This window comes from Ascaphus truei, chromosome 5 (genome assembly GCF_040206685.1).
Source record: "Ascaphus truei isolate aAscTru1 chromosome 5, aAscTru1.hap1, whole genome shotgun sequence".
NCBI classification, from domain to species: Eukaryota; Metazoa; Chordata; class Amphibia; order Anura; family Ascaphidae; genus Ascaphus; species Ascaphus truei.
In genome coordinates, this window is record NC_134487.1 from 183,556,172 (window position 1) to 183,576,672 (window position 20,501).

General features: G+C 43.9%; 1 long non-coding RNA gene across 2 annotated transcripts in view; it reads right to left on the bottom strand.

The window, feature by feature from the left end:
- Nucleotides 1-20,501, bottom strand: part of LOC142494511 (uncharacterized) — a 69,072-nt gene that overhangs the window by 45,601 nt on the left and 2,970 nt on the right. The window contains exon 2 of one of the 2 annotated variants that reach the window (XR_012801499.1): nucleotides 1,874-2,014. The exons of the other annotated variant lie outside the window; for it this stretch is intronic. This is a non-coding gene — a long non-coding RNA (uncharacterized LOC142494511). The remainder of the gene's footprint in view (nucleotides 1-1,873; nucleotides 2,015-20,501) is intronic. 2 annotated transcript variants of the gene reach the window in all.

The following is a 20,501-nucleotide window of genomic DNA, read 5'->3' on the forward strand; positions in this document are numbered from 1 at the left end:
AATTGACCCATATGTTTAAGCTACTTTTTAATGCACAAGAAATTGAAGAAATCTGTGATACTCTTAACAGTGTAAATACTGTGGCTTTGTCTGTGTAAACAGCACTGTGCAGAGCAGATGGAGATAACATGAATTGAACAATGTTCTTTAACTTTAAAATACTTCTAGGCCTCTCTTTTCAATGATCCCTATGCATCGAACAACGATTAATTATTCACATAGAAAAAGTACAGTCATATATAATTCTTTAATATTCTGTAATATACACTAGAACAGTAAGGATAAAGAGAGAAAGGTGCAGGAAGAAAAATGGTGATGCTTATTATTTATATTAATAGTATTACTCTTAATATTATTAACTGAATAGACCCAAATAACTATTAAACCAGGAAATAGTGTGATTTATTGGGTGGCATCTGTCCAGTTTGGGTGGCCCAGCAAAATGAGGGCAAAATGTTACATGTGTAACATATCGACTTAAGTATACCTACAGTATGCTGTCAAAACGGATAATATGTTTCTCTATGTTGGATAGTTAGCAAGTGTTGACATTAGTGCACAGAGTGATGGACAATAAGTTATAAAACAGACCTTTAGCAGCTGTAAAATGTAGTAGGCATAAAATACAGTCAGACAGCATCAATCTGATGCCTCAACAATAGCTTCATACTTCTCTCTTTGAGTTTGCAGGCCCAAATGGCATGAATTCACTCAACCAATAGCTAACGATATTCTATCATGTTATCAAGGATACTGTATATACTGATGTAGCATGTGACATTATTCCCCCAGATAACACAAGACGCCTCTTTATAATGCAGAATATCACAGAGTTTCCTCAGGATTTACTGGCAGTGTTGGTGCATATTGAATATCACACCCTATCCCACTGTAACATACCAGTTTCTCTCATGTTACATTGTTGGCAAGAATTTTCTCTAACTATGTACACTGGCGACACACTTTATTCGAGCTCGGCTAGTCCCACGAATTCGGGTATACCCGGGTGTATTGAGGTTTGTGACTGTTTTCTGCCCGAGTGCATTGAGTTATTTTCCAGGCAGGGATTGAAGCATTTTATTCCCGCTGGCTGCAATACTGCACAGTATATATATATATATATACTGCATTACAATTCATGAATTTATGCCATCTGGTAGACACGCGAAGCATTGCAGCCTATTAAATCCTAATCATTATCATTTAACAGATCAGCCGCCCGTCAGCCAGGCATGAACCCAGGCTGGGAAGGCAAACGCAGCGGGGCTTGTCAGAGGTGAGGAGCGGCGCATTCCAGGTATCTGCCAGGTACATACTGAGTATTTGCTCGAATAAAGTGTGTCGGTGCAGTATAAAAAGGCAAGATGCATCTAACGTAAGGAATGTATAAAAACAGATTAAATATTCCAATTGCAATCATGATTTCATTCTTTTCTGTTCCTTAGCTGTAACACCGTGATGTTTTCTGCTCTCAGTGTTAGGATTTACAGAAGGGCCATACCGTGATGTGGATGTAGGCTTAAAATACTTTGGTCAAAGAATTGAACTAAATGACCCTTCATTATGAGAAGATACACAGATTATACAGAAGTATTTAACTGTATATACTGTATCAAGTTGGATGTAGCACTAGGGCTTTTTGTCTTTTGTTGTATACCTGAGGTCACAATCCTAGAAGCACTCTTTTTGACACAATATATATGATTTGGTGAATTTGGGTTCTGTGCGTACAGGGCCTGTGTGTGTTTGTTAGAAATATTCATACAGTGTAGAATAAAAATGTTCTATTTTCTATAATTTCCCAAATAGTGCCTGGCTTACTGAAAAGCAGCACTTTTATCCCCCCCCCCCTCCCCATTTCCCCCCCACTCACCACCTCAATCCGCTCATTTGTCAGATGAATGTGCAGATGCAAAAATGTTCTTTATTTATCATGGGGATGGGAAGATTTATTGTTGGCACGGGAAAGTTGCCCACGCACATTTTCTTTTGGCTCATATCCTGAACCAACCAGCTACGGAACATTAAGGAACAGAATTAATAGACAAGTCCCTTCCATATGGTCTCCCTCTGGTGTGTGTGTGCGTGTGTGAATACATATACACTGACCCGTGTTGGAATTGAACCACATAGCTACAGTCAAAAGTAATAGGTTTCCTTACCAGAAGACCTTACAGTGTAATTAGAGATTGATGGGCATGAGATACGGTAACATGTGTGATATTTAGTTTAAAAGATATACAGCTATGTGTTTTGTTTCTGGAAAAAGAAAGCACATTATAATGCAAAAATTCTCATTTCAGAAGGTGGCCTATAGGGAAAATACATGAATATGACAATTTTCTCTTATGTTAACTTGTGAAATCAATACATCTATATATAAAACATGTTATTGGAGATTCTTATATCTGAAGGTGATTTTGTAGGAACAAAGTTTAACACAATATAAGAACTGGTGGATCCATTTAATGCAAATAAAAATGAACAACAAAGTTAACATACAGCAGAAGAAAACATTGATCAATCCCATTATAAATTGCTCGTAACTAGTCCCATAACTGCCTTAAAGTTGCAGTCCAAGCAATATCCTACGTCTGGTTTTTTTTAAATAACTCAGTTATGTACTACAGTATAAGAAAATACTTGTAGCATTTAAAAAAAACAACAACTCTAGATGACATTTTTAATGTGTTAAAATGTAGCAAGCATTTTTTGTTTCTATAGCAACCATTTACAAAGTCACATCTCCTTCCTCTTCTGAAACAGACACTGGCACACCCCTTTTTTGAGCCCTGCCCTCCCTCTAGCAGTGCACCAATTGTATCTAGTGACTGCATGGTTGCATCTTCACATGCTCTTCCCCACAGAACTTTGTATCTTTGGTCCTCTTCTGCTGCACTGACAGCCATTTAGTGAGCCCCCAAACCGAATCTTTGCCGATCGATCACAGAACAGATCGATTGGTAAGAGTTAATTACTTATTGTATGGATTGTATTGATGCACATATTAAAGCGGGAAAAACCCCAACAGCTTGACTGCTTCTTAAATAACCACTCCCAAGAACAAAATGAATGCAACGAACCTTGATACGTGGACGCAAAAACATGCAATTTAAAATCGAATTACCTTTACATCATTGGTGACCTTTGATTCATTACAACTATGGTCACTGATGATAAATTAATAAGAAGCTGTTTTTAATCAGTGGATATCTGACTGGCCCATGTCCCCTATTTGCTTAATTTTGGCTGACCGTTGTTGGCAACCAAGACTGAGGCATCTGGTTAACATAGCAACCAAGGCTTCTAAGCGTCTTGCATTTGGTAATGATTTGCAGTCAATTGTGAGCTTGACCAGATGGGGAGTTGTGTCCTAAAGATGAAGGTCACTGATCCCAATGTATGTATTTAAGCATCCATGGTTGGCTCCTTATTAGTAAACTGGCCTGTGCTTACTGGTCAAGCTAATCGCTTCACTAATGTCCATGTCTTTGTTTTCTTCTGTCTATCATGGCTTATGTATGAAAGAGGCAGGCAAGACAATAAAAACATGGGTTGAAGGCGTATCTTAGTGGTAGGAATACTGCCATTAAAATGGATGGACCTGGTTTAAATCCCAGTGCCATCTCCCATTGTGACTTTGGTTGACATGTTACCTTTCAGTGCCTTAGTCTTAAAAATTAGATTGTAAGCTCTTATGGGCATTGTGTCTGCACACACTATAATGTAGATTATCAATGCTATATATGAAAACAATATTATTATTAGTATTATTATTGTATTATTATTACATTATTATTATTACATTATTATTATTACATTATTATTATTATTATTATTATTATTATTATTATTATTATTATTATTATTGTTATTATTATTATTATTATTATTAATGATAATATCTTAGGTGTATAAGCTACACACACAATCCAAATGCATATTATTTTTATTTTAGTTCCTTAATGGAATGGATTGTACGGCAACGCATTGCAAGTTCCTTGACTGGTAAAAGGATTAACATCAAGTCCAACCTCCAGAGCTTTAAAAAAATAACAGGTAATGTACAAAGCAATGGATTTCAGACACTTCTGGCTGAGTGGGGGTTAATAGAAAAGATCTGTGTCTCAGACACTGCCTAGAGTTGCAAAGCAATTGGCTCTGCAATGAAAATATGCCTTGCGTCTTTAAAGAAATAACTACAAGACGTGGATTGATATGAGCTTTAAAGGTCACTGCCTTAGCTACGTTGCTGGCCAAGATTAAACCTCATCAAACAGCTTCCAACAGGCAGAATCTATTACAGTCTGGTGTGAACCTCCTAGCCCTGGGAAACTAGGTCCCAACTCATTCCTGGGGCTGTGGAGTGTGTTATCACAGTATCATTATGCACTAGAAATTACCAGACCCAGGATCCCGTCTCCAAAAGACCTTTTGTTTCAGCTGATGGTAAAAAAAGGGCAAATAAAATAGACAGAGCTAGGCAGGAGCAGAATCTGAACCGTACAATGAAGAGACACGCAATTCATTCCAGACTCATTCCTCAAGCATTTCATTGTGCAATCCCCCTGCATGTTTATTTTTTTATTATTTAAAGGCTTCTTCCCCATATTGGATAATAGGATATCTGCTTTTTCTTCTCTAGTTTTACCTGCTCACTGAATTTTAAAGTGTTTTTTTTGCTCCTAACAAAATAGCCCAAACCCCATACCACGTTCTGAAATCACTGCACGTCAAACATTCCTTTTTTAGAAAAACCCATGTTAAAAAGCTGTGTAATACGTTTATAGGGATTCATGTTAAAATGGATAAGAAGTAAAGAGTGACACTGTGTGCTCATTTGCCTGTCATTACCCAGAATTCCCAACTGCAGTGGAAGCACTGTATGCTAAGCGATAATGAGGAAAAGCAGGGTTGCAGACCTGTCTGAGACATGTGAATGTGCTCACAAGTAATATTTGTATTTGCTGTACACTGTACGGTGGAGGGTTTTAATCACTTTTTACCCACCATAACTTATATAATGTGTGGAAGAAAAACCCAGAATAAGACAGGTGTCTGCCAACTCTCTGGATGCAAAACAGCCTGGTGGGCAATAAACATAATAAAAAGCAAAGGTTGCTCTGTGAAAACCCTATTGCAGGCTTTAAGCCTATTAAAAAAAATTTAAAAAAAATCAACTGGATAGAAAAATAAAATCAATCAGTAGAAGCTTCTCCCTGGTCCCCTGATGTCTGCTCCAGGATGTGGGTACTCAAGCAGAACTGCTGTACCCCCCCCCCCTGTTCTAACACATTGGCATCCCTGAGGCTTCCAAGTCCTGACTTCTCACAGACCCATAGACACCAAGCTTGGTAGCCATCTGGTCTGCTTGGAATCTATGACACGGAAATCCCACAGTTCCTCTACAGGTTACTAGTACATATACCTATTAAATATAACCCTTTAATAAAATAGACTGTGTCCTGTCTTATGTGTGGTAAAATATATAAGTCCCTGTTCTGATGTCAGGGATGGAGTGAGTGTACATATTCCCTACCTTCACTAGCCTCATACTTGGCACACTTTAGAAAAATAACTTTTAAAACTTTTACACAAACGAACCACTCTCAGCTTTATTACTTAGCTGGAGTGCCCCCCTGAACCCCTATCCTAGATGCAGGGTATCTGGGCATGTATCTGGGTAACACTCTTTATACTAGGTCCCTCTCTGTCTACTAGGGACCCCGTGGTTGATCGCAGGTATACAGTAACCCCTTCATGCCCGGTTACCTTGTCTGGAAGATGCTGCAGCAGGAATCCTGGCGGTGAGTCGCAATAGTGCTTTCAGAGTCAGAGTTTGTCCGGAGCAATGTGCTTGGCTGGATCCGAGATTCTCACTCAGTTCCCGGATCCAATTCCTGGGGTATCCCATAACTCTGGAACCCAGATACATAGCCACATTCTGTAAAGACTTTCTCCGACAAACCCACCCTGAAACTTACAGCCTAGAAATCTCCCGGTCCCAGCATCCCAGGAAAGGCAAAACACACAGAAATCTTTAATGTCGCATAATTTGCACACAATCACAGTAATGCATCTGGGATATCTGGGTCCAAGAGCTGACACTTTAGGACCTCAACACACGGACCAGGGGTAAACAAGTGGGCTGAACCTTTATTAGTGAGCCTGGTTAACCCCTTCACCATTACACCTCCCTCCTTAAGATGAAGGCTTTGTTACGGCCGCCTCGTCCGGTGGTTTAACTGGCCTGACATGTCTTGAGGTTGCTGGATCACTGGGACTGTCCTGGCGTGAAAGTCCATCGGCATTGCCGTGTTTACTGCCTTTCTTATGCTGGATGGAAAAGTCAAATTCTTGCAGGGCAAGACTTCAGTGAAGGAGCTTGCCATTTTCCCCGGACACCTTTTGTAGTCAACTCAAGGGGTTGTGATCAGTGATCACAGTGAATGTGCTGCCAGACAAATAGGGCAGTAGCTTTCTTAGAGCCCACACAATAGCCAAAAATTATTTCTCAATGGTGGCATAAGCCACTTCCCTGGGCAGTAACTTTCTGCTCAGGTACACCACAGGATGCTCTGCCCCCTCCTCCCCCACTTGACAGAGCACAGCACTGATACCGTAATCGAAGGCATCAGTCTGCACCAAAAAAATTCTTTGAGTAGTAAGGAGCTGCGAGGATGGGTGTGCTGGCCAGCGCTGTTTTGGGTGCCTGAAACGCTTTTTCACAGGCAGGACACCAGGCTTCCAGAACCGGGAGTTGCTTCTGTGTCAGATCTGTCAAGGATTTAGCCACGCCGCTGTACTGTGGTACAAACTTCCTATAGTACGCAGTGGTGACTTAAAAAAACATAAACTGCTTCTTAGTTTTGGGGACTGACCACTGCACTATAGCCTCAACCTTAGCTGGTTCAGGCTTGAGATGTGCTCTGCCCACCCTGTACCCTAGGTACAAAACCTCTGCCATACCTACTAAACACTTGGTTGGTTTCATTGTGAGCCCTGCTTCCCTAATTCTGCTTAGCACCACTGCTACATGAACTAGGTGACTGTCCCACGTCCCGCTAAACACTGCGATGATGTCCAGATATACCTGTGCGAAAGCCTGCATCCCTTCCCGTAACCTATTGACCAGGCGTTGGAAGGTAGCCGGAGAATTCTTCATCCCAAATGGCATCACTAAGCATTCATAGAGGTCACTTGGAGTAATGAATGCTGACTTCTCCCTAGCCTCAGCTCTATTGGTGCATGATCTGACCATGAAATATCATGGATCCTGGCCTGGGAGATCTGCGCAACCAGTCTGCTAGAGATAAAGAAGTAATCGATTCTACTATAGGAGGTGTGAGGGTGGGAGAAGAACGTATAGTCCCTCTCTAGAGTGTGGTGCTCCCTCCATATACAGTATCTACTAGTTGATTTAACTTCAATCCTGCCTTCAGTGCCACTGAGTCGTCCCTATGTTTAGGTCTCGGGTAGCCTGATCTGTCTACTTCCGGATCTATTGCCGTGTTAATGTCACCCGCCACAATCTAAGGACCCCTGGCCACTCTGACTATTGTCTGGAAAATTGAGGTGAGGATGGAAGAATCGTACTCGCTAGGGGCGTACATATTGACCAATGTCAGCAACTGACCAGTGATTGTACCTTTTAATATCAGATACCTGCCATTTTTGTCTCTCTTGATTGTTTCTACCATGAATATGATACTATTTTGGAAAATAATTGCAACTCCTCTTTTTTTCCCACTGACGGAGGAAAAGTAGAACTGTCGGAAATGGTTGTGCAAGAATTTGAGGGTGCTCTTAGTGCTAAAATGCGTTTCCTGTATCATAATTATGTCAGCATGTTTCCGTCTATACTCCTCCAGGGCTATTCTGCGTTTACCCGGACTATTGAATCCATTTACGTTGTTGGATATAATATTCAGCCCCATGAACCACTGACTTTTAGGTTAGCAACCAGGATCTGGGTCCTTTCATTTTTTGGCCGCGGCAGAGAAAGGCCATCCGCTCCCTGAGGGATTTCTGAGAGTAGGGTGTGATAGGAGTGGGAATAGGGAGTGGGGGAGGGGATGGGTGGGGGAGAAATAGGGATAGAGACGTACTCGGTCTGCACCCCGGATGGCTCTTCTGGCCCTAGGATAATTTGGGGAATTGGCCCTGCCCGTCTGGGTGGCCCGTAATCCGGTAAAAGCCAGACTTCCCCTATCCTAGGGACTTGTAAATGTGACCAGTTTGCTGCCATGTAACTTTTTGTGAGTCGCATGGTGAAAGCCGGAGGGTTCCCCTCTCCGGCATCCTCAAAAAGCTTTAATCATTTACAAATTATATACATTTCATAACCTTCAGAAACGTAAACAGACAAACTGTTTTGACCACAACGTCTCCGATCCCATAGTGTATTTCCCCCTGTGTGAACCCCAGTTACTTTTAACATTATAACTCACAGAAACTTCTTTACAGGGGTGTTCGCTCCGTCCAGCCCCCCTCCCCTGTACAGCAACAGTGCTCTCAGTCAGAAGTGTCCCACTGTAGCGAGTGTGCCGGATCGCGCGACCGTAAGTGATCCTCCTCTTCTTATGCTAACCCTGAAGTGCCATCTCTCTTCTAACCCTCCTTCTCCTCTCCCCCCCCCCGGCACCCCATAACTTGCAGTCCGTGAGCGTTTTGGCCGACACCGGGTCCTTCCGCACTGCCCCGCTACTTCAGCTCTCCGGTATCCTCTTGTTTTTGCCAGCCTGCCTGTGAACCGGATATTCACTCTGTGGTGGCCGCCATATTGGGGCTTGCTCTGACTTTTCTCTTTCTCTGGTCACGCAGCAAGATGGCTCCTGATCCGTGAGCTCTCCTCCGAAGTGGCCAAAACTGGAACTGCAACTGGTAAGTGGAGTTAACTCTGGTGGAAATAACCAAACTTTAACACAATTGCTAGGGCCCCTTTAAGCCTTTAATTGGTGTTTAATTGAGTACTTGTTTGTTTCAAATTGTGGCTGTGGCTTTCTGCGATCTCGGCGACGCCCACACTTCTCTCCAGACGGGCTCCGGAGCGGTATCTTCCTCGGGCGGCAGGTGAGTGGAGCTGGTTGTCTCATTATGCACCCCTATTTTTTTTAGGAAGGCCTCTCCTTCTTCGGGTTTGCTTCAGGGTGTGTGCCACCCCGTTCTTCAGGACGGCCAGGCCGAATGGGAACACCCAACGATACCATATACCCTTGTCCCTGAGGAGCTTAGTGATAGGGGCCATGTTTTTCCTTTTTATTAGTGTTGAGGGGGCTAAATCTTGAAACACCAGCAACTTTATGCCTTCGAACAGTTCTAGAGGTCCTGGTGATTTGGCACACCTCTTCTTTAATACGATAAAAGTGGAATCTTATAATGATATCTCTTGGGGGATTCCCTGGTTGGGGTCTGGCCCGTAGTGCGCAGTGACACCTGTCAAGGTGCAAATCAGCCTCCATCTTATCCGGTAATAACTGAGCCAGCCATCTTGTGACAAAATCATCAGCATCAGTTATTTCTTCAGGGACACCTCGGAGGCGTATGTTATTCCTCCTATCTCTGTTTTCTGAATCTTCCTGTTTATTGGTAAGATTCATAACCATAGCCTTAAGGTGTGATGTTTCTTTTTAATTTTTCTGGACTGCCCTGGTACTGCGTCCATATGTCTCTCGAGACCATCTGTTCTTACCCCCACTGTTAGTTTTGGGGGCTGACCACTGCACTATAGCCTCAACCTTAGCTGGTTCAGGCTTGAGATGCCCTCTGCCCACCCTGTACCCTAGGTACAAAACCTCTGCCATACCTACTAAACACTTGGTTGGTTTCATTGTGAGCCCTGCTTCCCTAATTCTGCTTAGCACCACTGCTACATGAACTAGGTGACTGTCCCACGTCCCGCTAAACACTGCGATGATGTCCAGATATACCTGTGCGAAAGCCTGCATCCCTTCCCGTAACCTATTGACCAGACGTTGGAAGGTATCCGGAGCATTCTTCATCCCAAATGGCATCACTAAGCATTCATAGAGGCCACTTGGAGTAATGAATGCTGACTTCTCCCTAGCCTCAGCTCTATTGGTGCATGATCTGACCATGAAATATCACGGATCTGGCCTGGGAGATCTGCGCAACCAGTCTGCTAGAGATAAAGAAGTAATCAATTCTACTATAGGAGGTGTGAGGGTGGGAGAAGAACGTATAGTCCCTCTCTAGAGTGTGGAGCTCCCTCCATATATCTACTAGTTGATTTAACTTCAATCCTGCCTTCAGTGCCACTGAGTCGTCCCTATGTTTAGGTCTCGGGTGGCCTGATCTGTCTACTTCCGGATCTATTGCTGTGTTAATGTCACCCGCCACAATCAAAGGACTCCTGGCTACTCTGACTATTGTCTGGAAAATTGAGGTGAGGATGGAAGAATCGTACTCGCTAGGGGCATACATATTGACCAATGTCAGCAACTGACCATTGATTGTACCTTTTAATATCAGATACCTGCCATTTTTGTCTCTCTTGATTGTTTCTACCATGAATATGATACTATTTTGGAAAATAATTGCAACTGCTCTTTTTTTCCCACTGACGGAGGAAAAGTAGAACTGTCTGAAATGGTTGTGCAAGAATTTGGGGGTGCTCTTGGTGCTAAAATGCGTTTCCTGTATCATAACTATGTCAGCATGTTTCCGTCTATATTCCTCCAGGGCTACTCTGCGTTTACCCGGACCATTGAATCCATTTACGTTGTTGGATATAATATTCATCCCCATGAACCACTGACTTTTAGGTTAGCAACCAGGATCTGGGTCCTTTCATTTTATGGCCGCGGCAGAGAGAGGCCATCCGCTCCCTGAGGGTTTTCTGAGAGTAGGGTGTGATAGGAGTGGGAATAGGGAGTGGGGGAGGGGATGGGTGGGGGAGAAATAGGGATAGAGACGTACTCGGTCTGCACCCCGGATGGCTCTTCTGGCCCTAGGATAATTTGGGGAATTGGCCCTGCCCGTCTGGTTGGCCCGTAATCTGGTAAAAGCCAGACTTCCCCTATCCTAGGGACTTGTAAATGTGACCAGTTTGCTGCCATGTAACTTTTTGTGAGTCGCATGGTGAAAGCCAGAGGGTTCCCCTCTCCGGCATCCTCAAAAAGCTTTAATCATTTACAAATTATATACATTTCATAACCTTCAGAAACGTAAACAGACAAACTGTTTTGACCACAACGTCTCCGATCCCATAGTGTATTTCCCCCTGTGTGAACCCCAGTTACTTTTAACATTATAACTCACAGAAACTTCTTTACAGGGGTGTTCGCTCCGTCCAGCCCCCCTCCCCTGTACAGCAACAGTGCTCTCAGTCAGAAGTGTCCCACTGTAGCGAGTGTGCCGGATCGCGCGACCGTAAGTGATCCTCCTCTTCTTATGCTAACCCTGAAGTGCCATCTCTCTTCTAACCCTCCTTCTCCTCTCCCCCCCCCCCCCGGCACTTGCAGTCCGTGTGCGTTTTGGCCGACACCGGGTCCTTCCGCACTGCCCCGCTACTTCAGCTCTCCGGTATCCTCTTGTTTTTGCCAGCCTGCCTGTGAACCGGATATTCACTCTGTGATGGCCGCCATATTGGGGCTTTCTCTGACTTTTCTCTTTCTCTGGTCACGCAGCAAGATGGCTCCTGATCCGTGAGCTCTCCTCCGAAGTGGCCAAAACTGGAACTGCAACTGGTAAGTGGAGTTAACTCTGGTGGAAATAACCAAACTTTAACACAATTGCTAGGGCCCCTTTAAGCCTTTAATTGGTGTTTAATTGAGTACTTGTTTGTTTCAAATTGTGGCTGTGGCTTTCTGCGATCTCGGCGACGCCCACACTTCTCTCCAGACGGGCTCCGGAGCGGTATCTTCCTCGGGCGGCAGGTGAGTGGAGCTGGTTGTCTCATTATGCACCCCTATATTTTTTAGGAAGGCCTCTCCTTCTTCGGGTTGCTTCAGGGTGTGTGCCACCCCATTCTTCAGGACGGCCAGGCCGAATGGGAACACCCAACGATACCATATACCCTTGTCCCTGAGGAGCTTAGTGATAGGGGCCATGTTTTTCCTTTTTATTAGTGTTGAGGGGGCTAAATCTTGAAACACCAGCAACTTTATGACTTTGAACAGTTCTAGAGGTCCTGGTGATTTGGCACACCCCTTCTTTAATACGATAAAAATGGAATCTTATAATGATATCTCTTGGGGGATTCCCTGGTTGGGGTCTGGCCCGTAGTGCGCAGTGACACCTGTCAAGGTGCAAATCAGCCTCCATCTTATCCGGTAATAACTGAGCCAGCCATCTTGTGACAAAATCATCAGCATCAGTTATTTCTTCAGGGACACCTCGGAGGCGTATGTTATTCCTCCTATCTCTGTTTTCTGAATCTTCCTGTTTATTGGTAAGATTCATAACCATAGCCTTAAGGTGTGATGTTTCTTTTTCATTTTTCTGGACCGCCCTGGTACTGCGTCCATATGTCTCTCGAGACCATCTGTTCTTTCCCCCACTGTGTTCTGATCTCTCCTGAACTCTGTCAATTCTCTATGAAAGAAAGCTTTCATCTCTCTGCAGAACTCGTTCATGTCTGCTCTGGGGACCATCTGCTGATCTCTTCTCTCCTCGGCTCTCTCTCCATCTGATTCTAAGCCCGCCGCCATTGAGGTGCCGCCAAACTCATCCGTTCCCACCAATCCTCCTCTAGGGTAGAAGTCGGTCAGGACTGGGGTATTTTTCTTCGTTTTTGTTCCGGTCACCATCTTGCCTGTCTCTCTGGCTCTCGGTGGTTGTGGGTTTGTTTAAATTGTGTGAATTGTGTCTGTTTGATGCTTATTCAATGCCGGGGGGAACGGAGCTCTCTAATTAGGCTGCTATTCCCTCCGCTGTTGCACATGCACCCCTAAACTTTCCCTTTTGAAAAAAAATAAAGAAACAAGCTATGGAATGCAGTTGGAAATTTTTTTAAGGGAAATTTCTGTTAAAATTTTATTTTGAAAACCAAAAAGTGTTTCTTATTTTCCCCCGCAGCACCACCACCCCACCCCCCCACAGCAGCACTGTGAAACCCACAGCCACCCCACCTGCAACACTGCCAGTCACCGCCCCCCCGCAGCACCGCCACCCTCCACAGCACCACCAGGCACTGCCACCCCCCGCAGCACCGCCAACCCCCCCGCAGCACCACCACCCCCCGCAGCACCGCTGGTGGCCCAAGACACAGGCCCCAGCCACCGGCCACCCCCCACAGCACTGCCAGCCACCGGTCCCATCCACCACCCCCCCCCCACAGCACTACCACCCCCTGCAGCACTGCCCCCCCACAGCAATGGCCCTCCCACAGCCACCAGCCCCCACCCCCCTGCAACAACCGGCTCTCTGAAGCCATTAGGCCTGACCTGAGACCATCCCCATATAAGTCTGATTTTTATATGTATTGGTGGTGTCAGGGTATTTTTTTTATATGTATTGGGGGGTTTGGGGTATTTGTTTAATATGTATTTGGGGGGTTGGGGTATTTTTTTATATGTATTGGGGGGTTGGGGTATTTGTTATATGTATTGATGGAGTTGAGGTATATTTTTATATGTATTGGGTGGTGGGGGTATATTTGTATATGTATTGGAGGGTTACGTAAAAGTTGCGCTAAAAAAAACAATTCCCGTGGTCGTGCGCTATGGGTTGGGGGGCCCTGCTCCTTTCATTTTTCCTGGGCCCCATTATTTCTGTTGGCGGCCCTGGCTGCGGCAGAAAAAAATGAAAGTAAATAAGTAAATACTGCGACTGCCTGCATGGTTGAGGGAGTATTTCTGATTGCAATGGGGAGATTAATTCTGGTTACATATGTACAATGCTTCCATGTTCCTGTAACCCCCATTTGGGATTACTCTGGCCTTAGGGGGTTAACTGTGTGGGCCTACATTTACAAACTCCCCTTTCCCCCATCACTTGGTGCTGGCTGACTAGGCAGAATCATTGTCCTTTCCACTTCTGCATAGTGATGTCATCGCAGGATATATACAGTAGGGAGAGGTTTCTAGAACATCCAGGTCCCAGAAAGAATTAAAGAGGGCGGACTACACTGTGAATAGTGTATATAGGTTATAATATAGATGAGTTTAGGATATAGGGTAAGGATCCCCTTTATTGTTTTATAGTTAGGGACAGTGCCCTATATTGATAGCGCACATAGAAATGGCTCCATTCTACTCTCATGATTTATATAGAGGAAGCCTATGCCTCAAAAGGGTTCCCCAAGTCGCACCCCCGTGGTATAGCTGGATCAGCCCAATCGGAGAGTCTATAGCTGACTCTCACCCTGTTCTGGAACAAGATTTATATTTCTGTTCAACCCCCCTCTTTTTGCAGCTCAGTTGCTGTTTCTTTGGTTCAGCTGCCTGTTATTTCTTCTGTCCCAGCAGCTAGCTGCATGTGAAAGGCAACATTTTGATACACATGTTGTTTACACAGCTCTAGTCAGTGAGTTGCTAAAGCAATCTCTGAGATCTTTCTCAGAATGGGCAATTCTGCCCTCCCCCTTGTCTTGCTGACAGTTAGTCTGTCTCTAGACTATTCCTGTTACCCAGATTCCCCCCACACTTCCTTTTCACCCTGGACTCTGAGTGAATATCTGCCTGCTATTAGCCCCAGCAAGGCCTTTTTGGTTTTTACACTGCCTTATCTTGATACACTGCACTTCAGACAGAGAAGCACTCTCTACCCACACTACATCTGCAAGTACCTTTCTTCCTGTGATTTTCCCTCAATAAAACTAAGAAAGACAAAAGGACTTGTTGTGCTTTGGAAGAGGGAAGGCATGAGTTAAGCTAGCTGGAATTATTCATACATCATACGTGACCCTGGTTCCAGGATACACCCAGAAGGCCATGAGATGGGATTGAGTACCCAAGATGAGGATACTGAGAGCAGACAGAGAGTTTGTAGTACAAGGGTCGGCAGAGGCCCGCAGGCGATGGAGCACTACTGATGCTACCCAGCAGAGGGATCAATTAGGTAATCCATAAAGAGACAAGCCTTAACATCTCCATAGCAGGCCGAGATTGGAGGCAGCTAGGGAAGAGGAAGAAACAGCACAAACAGTGAACAATAATGAAACTGTACAAGTATTCTTTGTATTCCTGCTTCTGTTTTTGATAAAGAAGATATAGGGCCTTATTCAGAAAGCCTCGATAAGGCCCTTATCGAGCACTTATCGACCAAAATGGCTACTGGTATTCAGATAGCCTCGATAAGTGCTCGATAACGGCCTCTATCAACGCAAAATTTTATCTCCATCCGAATTTCGCTGACTGAGCAGCGATCAGCCCCTTATCGACCATTTTCGGATGGTTGATAAAGTCGCGCTATTCAGAGACCCGCGAGTCGGGTGTCGCGGCCTATCGCAGCCCATCGCAGCCCTAAAAAACGATTTTCTCCCCAAATCCAATTCACCACAAAATTGTTGGTCAATTGGTGGGGAGATGCCTCGATGAGCAGCGATGTGTCGGGACTTAGAAGAAATCAGGCCCCTTTCCTGCCTCGGATTGATGCCGGGGGTCTCTTGAGCTGATAGCCATTAATAGCAGCTCCGGACCCCCCCGGCATGCATCCGAGGCAGGAAACATGCATGTACAGCAACTTCATTACCTTAGCGGCTAACCGCTAAGGCAATGAAGGGGTTAAACACCCGTGCCAGGCATACAGTAAGAAACATACAATACAATACAATACTGTAGCTAGCGGGGGTGGGTGAAGGGGGAATTTGGCCCTTAGTGGCTGTTTAGGCACTGCGGGGAGGGTTGCGGGGGGAGTTAACCCCTTCATTACCTTGCCGGTTAATACCGCTAAGGTAATAAAGGGGTTAACCCAACTGCTACCCACCCGCAAGGTCTAAACACCCATCCTTAGGACTAATACCCCCTTCACCCACCCGTCAGGCCTAAGCACCCACCACAGACTGACTATACCCACCCTGTACCCATTGAGTAGTATAGTGGTACATCATACCCATATAATAATAATATGGGCATGATATGCCTCTATAGCACTCAATGGGCACCTTAATGACAATAAATTAATACACAAGACACACAATAATAAAATGTAACTAAACTCCAAAAAATCACACTTCACTAAATAAAAACAGTAGCCAGCTAATCCAATCTATTGAAGCAATTACAACATCAACATTGAATTAATTCAACCATTACCCAATCTAAAAAATTAATTCCAAAACAACTCAAAATGAATAGTAACACTAACCAATGTAAACAATGAATTAATCCAACATTAATGAACATAACCATTAAAACTCCAAAAAATTAATTAAAACAATCTCTGAAGTAACCATAAAACATATTAGCTAACATAATATTACATTAAGTACAAGCGAACACCAATCGCAAAGCTTTTATTACATTAACCATAAACAAACAATCACATCCACATCATTAACTGCAATAACAAGCGAGAAATGCCCCCCAAATATTGGCATAATAATATATTAATCTGTACCCTAAAGAGGTACAGATTAATATATTATTAGTCAATGTGCCTCCCCCCAAAAATAAAAATAAAAACCCAAAGAATACACCTGTAAAAAGAAACATTTACAAACATTGAATATCTTACTTACCATTAGAAGCGGTGGCTCTCCGACTCCCGGGGTAACAGGAAGCTCACGTACCTTGAAGACCTCCAACAGCATCCGATGCCATCCGCCATGAAGATCCAGCAAAGGTACCCCAATCTTCTTTTTTCTTTCTTTACTCACTGTCTTCTATCTTCATCTGTAACCATTTCTTGTTCTTCTTTATCTTCTTTCTTCATCTGTCAATCCAAAAAACCCCATGTTAAATCCCAGCCGATGCTGTCTTGTCGGCTTCTTGGGCTCAAATGAGGCGTCACGGCCTTAAATATGGCTTGTGACGTCACATTTACCCTCACAATGGTTAACAGCCACCTGATTGGCTGTTAAAACCATGTGCAGACTTTAATTTTTTTTTTTGCCGTGACGTCACTTAAAGGGAATGATGCCAGCCAATCAGAATGGCTGTGCTTCATTTACCTTTAACATGACGTCGGTAAATCCAAGATGGCCACTGAGTCATAAGGTATTTCAGCCAATCAGATCGTGGGAACCAATTCCACACGCTGATTGGCTGAAATACCTTGTGCCACAGCGGCCATCTTGGATTTACCGACGTCATGTTAAAGGTAAATGAAGCACAGCCATTCTGATTGGCTGGCATCATTCCCTTTAAGTGACGTCACGGCAAAAAAAAAAAAAATTAAAGTATGCACATGGTTTTAACAGCCAATCAGGTGGCTGTTAACCATTGTGAGGGTAAATGTGATGTCACAAGCCATATTTAAGGCCGTGACGCCTCATTTGAGCCCAAGAAGCCGACGAGACAGCATCGGCTGGGATTTAACATGTGGTATTTTGGATTGACAGATGAAGAAAGAAGATAAAGAAGAACAAGAAATGGTTACAGATGAAGATAGAAGACGGTGAGTAAAGAAAGAAAAAAGAAGATTGCGGTACCTGAGCAGGATCTTCATGGCGGATGGCATCGGATGCTGTTGGAGGCCTTCAAGGTATGTGAGCTTCCTGTTACCCCGGGAGTCGGAGGGCCACCGCTTCTAATGGTAAGTAAGATATTCAATGTTTGTAAATGTCTCTTTTTACAGGTGTATTCTTTGGGTTTTTATTTTTATTTTTGGGGGGAGGCACATTGACTGATAATATATTAATCTGTACCTCTTTAGGGTACAGATTAATACATTATTATGCCAATATTTGGGGGGCATTTCTCGCTTATTATTGCAGTTAATGATGTGGATGTGATTCTTTGTTTATGGTTAATGTAATAAAAGCTTTGCGATTGGTGTTCGCTTGTACTTAATGTTATATTATGTTAGCTAATATGTTTTGTGGTTACTTCAGAGATTGGTTTAATTTATTTATTTGTCTTTTAATGGTTACATTCATTAATGTTGGATTAATTCATTGTTTACATTGGTTAGTGTTACTATTCATTTTGAGTTGGTTTAGCTATTAATTGGTTTGATTGGGTAATGTTTGAATTAATTCATTGTTGATGTTGTAATTGCTTCTATTGATTGGATTAGCTGGCTACTGTTTTTATTTAGTGAAGTGTGTTTTTTTGGAGTTTAGTTACGTTTTATTACTGTGTGTCTTGTGTTGTAATTAGGGTGCCCATTGAGTGCTATAGAGCAGCGGTGCGCAATCTGTGGGGCGCGACCCCCAGGGGGGGCGCGAGACTGCCGACGGGGGGCGCGGGGTTTACAGAGGCCCCGCGCGCTTCCCGAAGGCACTTAAATTAAGTGCCGGGGGAGCTGCAGGGCCTCTGTAAACCATACTTACCCGTGGCTCCGGCGGCTTCCTCCCGGCGTCGCCATGGCAACGCGGCGTCAAAATGACGCTGCGAGGTCATGTGACGTCACGTTGCTATGGCAACGTGACGTCATTACGCCGGTGCGAGGGTAAGTTGGGGTTGGGGGGGGCGCGGGAGTGAGGGGACAGCCGGCAGTGGGGCGCAGGGAAAAAAGTTTGCGCCCCCCTGCTATAGAGGCTTATCATGCCCATATTATTATTATATGGGTATGATGTACCACTATACTACTCAATGGGTACAGGGTGGGTATAGTCAGTCTGGGGTGGGTGCTTAGGCCTCCCGGGTCAGGGTGGGTTAACCCCTTAATGACTATAGCGGTTAGGAACCGCTAAGGTGATCAAAGGGTTAGGGGCCATTAGAATGTATTTATTTTGTATATATGCTTTCTTGCAACGGAGGACAGAGGGACCTGCTCTTGTGGTAAGTATAACTTTATTTATTTATTTGATTTATGTATGCTAATGCAGGGTTTAATAATGGGCAAATAATCTATTATCCATATCTGGATAATAGTTATTTTGCCCATTACTGTACTGTATGGGTTTGGGCGGGGGGGGGGGGGGAGTCGTTTATTGATGTGTTTTTAAATATTTATTTAAATATATATTTCTTTAACATTGTAGAGGTGCAGAGGGTCTCCGGAGCTGAACCACGTTGGTTTTATGTCCGGGGACCCCCTGCTTCCTGAGATACAGGCCCCTTTATGGGGTGCCGGTATCCCTCTGCATTGAAATGTCCCACGTCACGTGACCAGGACATTTCTTTGCATAGGAGATACCGGCACCCCATAAAGAGGCCTGTATCTCGGGAAGCAGGGGGTCCCCGGACATAAAACCAACGTGGTTCAGCTCCGGAGACCCCCTGCACCTCTACACTATTAAAGAAACATATATTTAAATAAATAATTTTCGGGCGACATTTCAGCTGGGAGAGGCGGCTCTCTCAGAGCAGATCTCTCTGCAGCAGAAATGAATCGACGGTTCAGGCCTTTTCAGAGAGTTGATGCTCTCGCTGGCAGCAACTCGCCAGTTTTGGGCATTTTGCTATCACTGGTAATTGAGCCTTTCTGAATACCGTGATAGCAACGCCCAAAAAAACACTCATTTTAAATTCACTGGCGATTTTTTTTTGATCGTTCTCTGAATAAGGCTTATAATGACAGCAGTCTTTGAGAGCTGTATTTGTGTCCATCAATGTTGTGTTGTCCATAATGGTTCTTGACTGCATAAAAATTACATAGTGCTTTCTGTAGCTGTGAAGCTAAAACATCAGCTTGTGTAAAAATGAGTTATCCACCTTGCACTGGCACCTTTTACCCCAACAGTGCTGTGCAATGCATTGTTGCCCATCTCACACTAAAGAGGTAACCGCTTCAGTGCATTATCTCTGTTTTCAAGGTAAGAGTTAACAGAACAAAGCCTCAGGATACTGGCACATTTCCATAAGATCCTCGTCTTATCTGTGTTTAATTAAATCCAGTTGCTGTACTCATTATTTATTCAATTATAGCCCATTGTTATATTCCAGGTCTGTGTAAGACGATCAAGGAACATTTTAAAGGACAGCTCAATAATCCTTTTTATTCCCTGGCTGACAATGTTCTTCCTTCCTCCTCCCTCTGCTCATGAAACAACACAAATTAGAAAGACAAACTGTCCTGGATAGAGCATGTGAAGGCAATTTGGGCCTCAACCCTCTAGCAAGACTCTAAAGTCTCAGTGGAGTGAGGTGACTCTCTAAGGAAATCAAAATTATGTCTATGAGTTACTCATTACTCACTAAGGCAGTCACAGTGACCTGAATGAGCCTAAATCATTGATATGCAATTATATTGATTCATATGACACTCACTCAATGGAAGGTATTCAGATTTATTTGTATGAGCCTCACTCAATGGAAGGCAGTGAGACTGATTTATATGGATTTCACTCAATGGAAGGCAGTCAGACTGGTTTATATCAGTCTCACTTAACAGAAAGCAATCAAAGTGATTTTATTGGTATGTCTCACTCATTGGTTGGGAGACCGATTTCTCGCTTAATAGAAAGTTATTGGAATGAGTCTCACTCATTG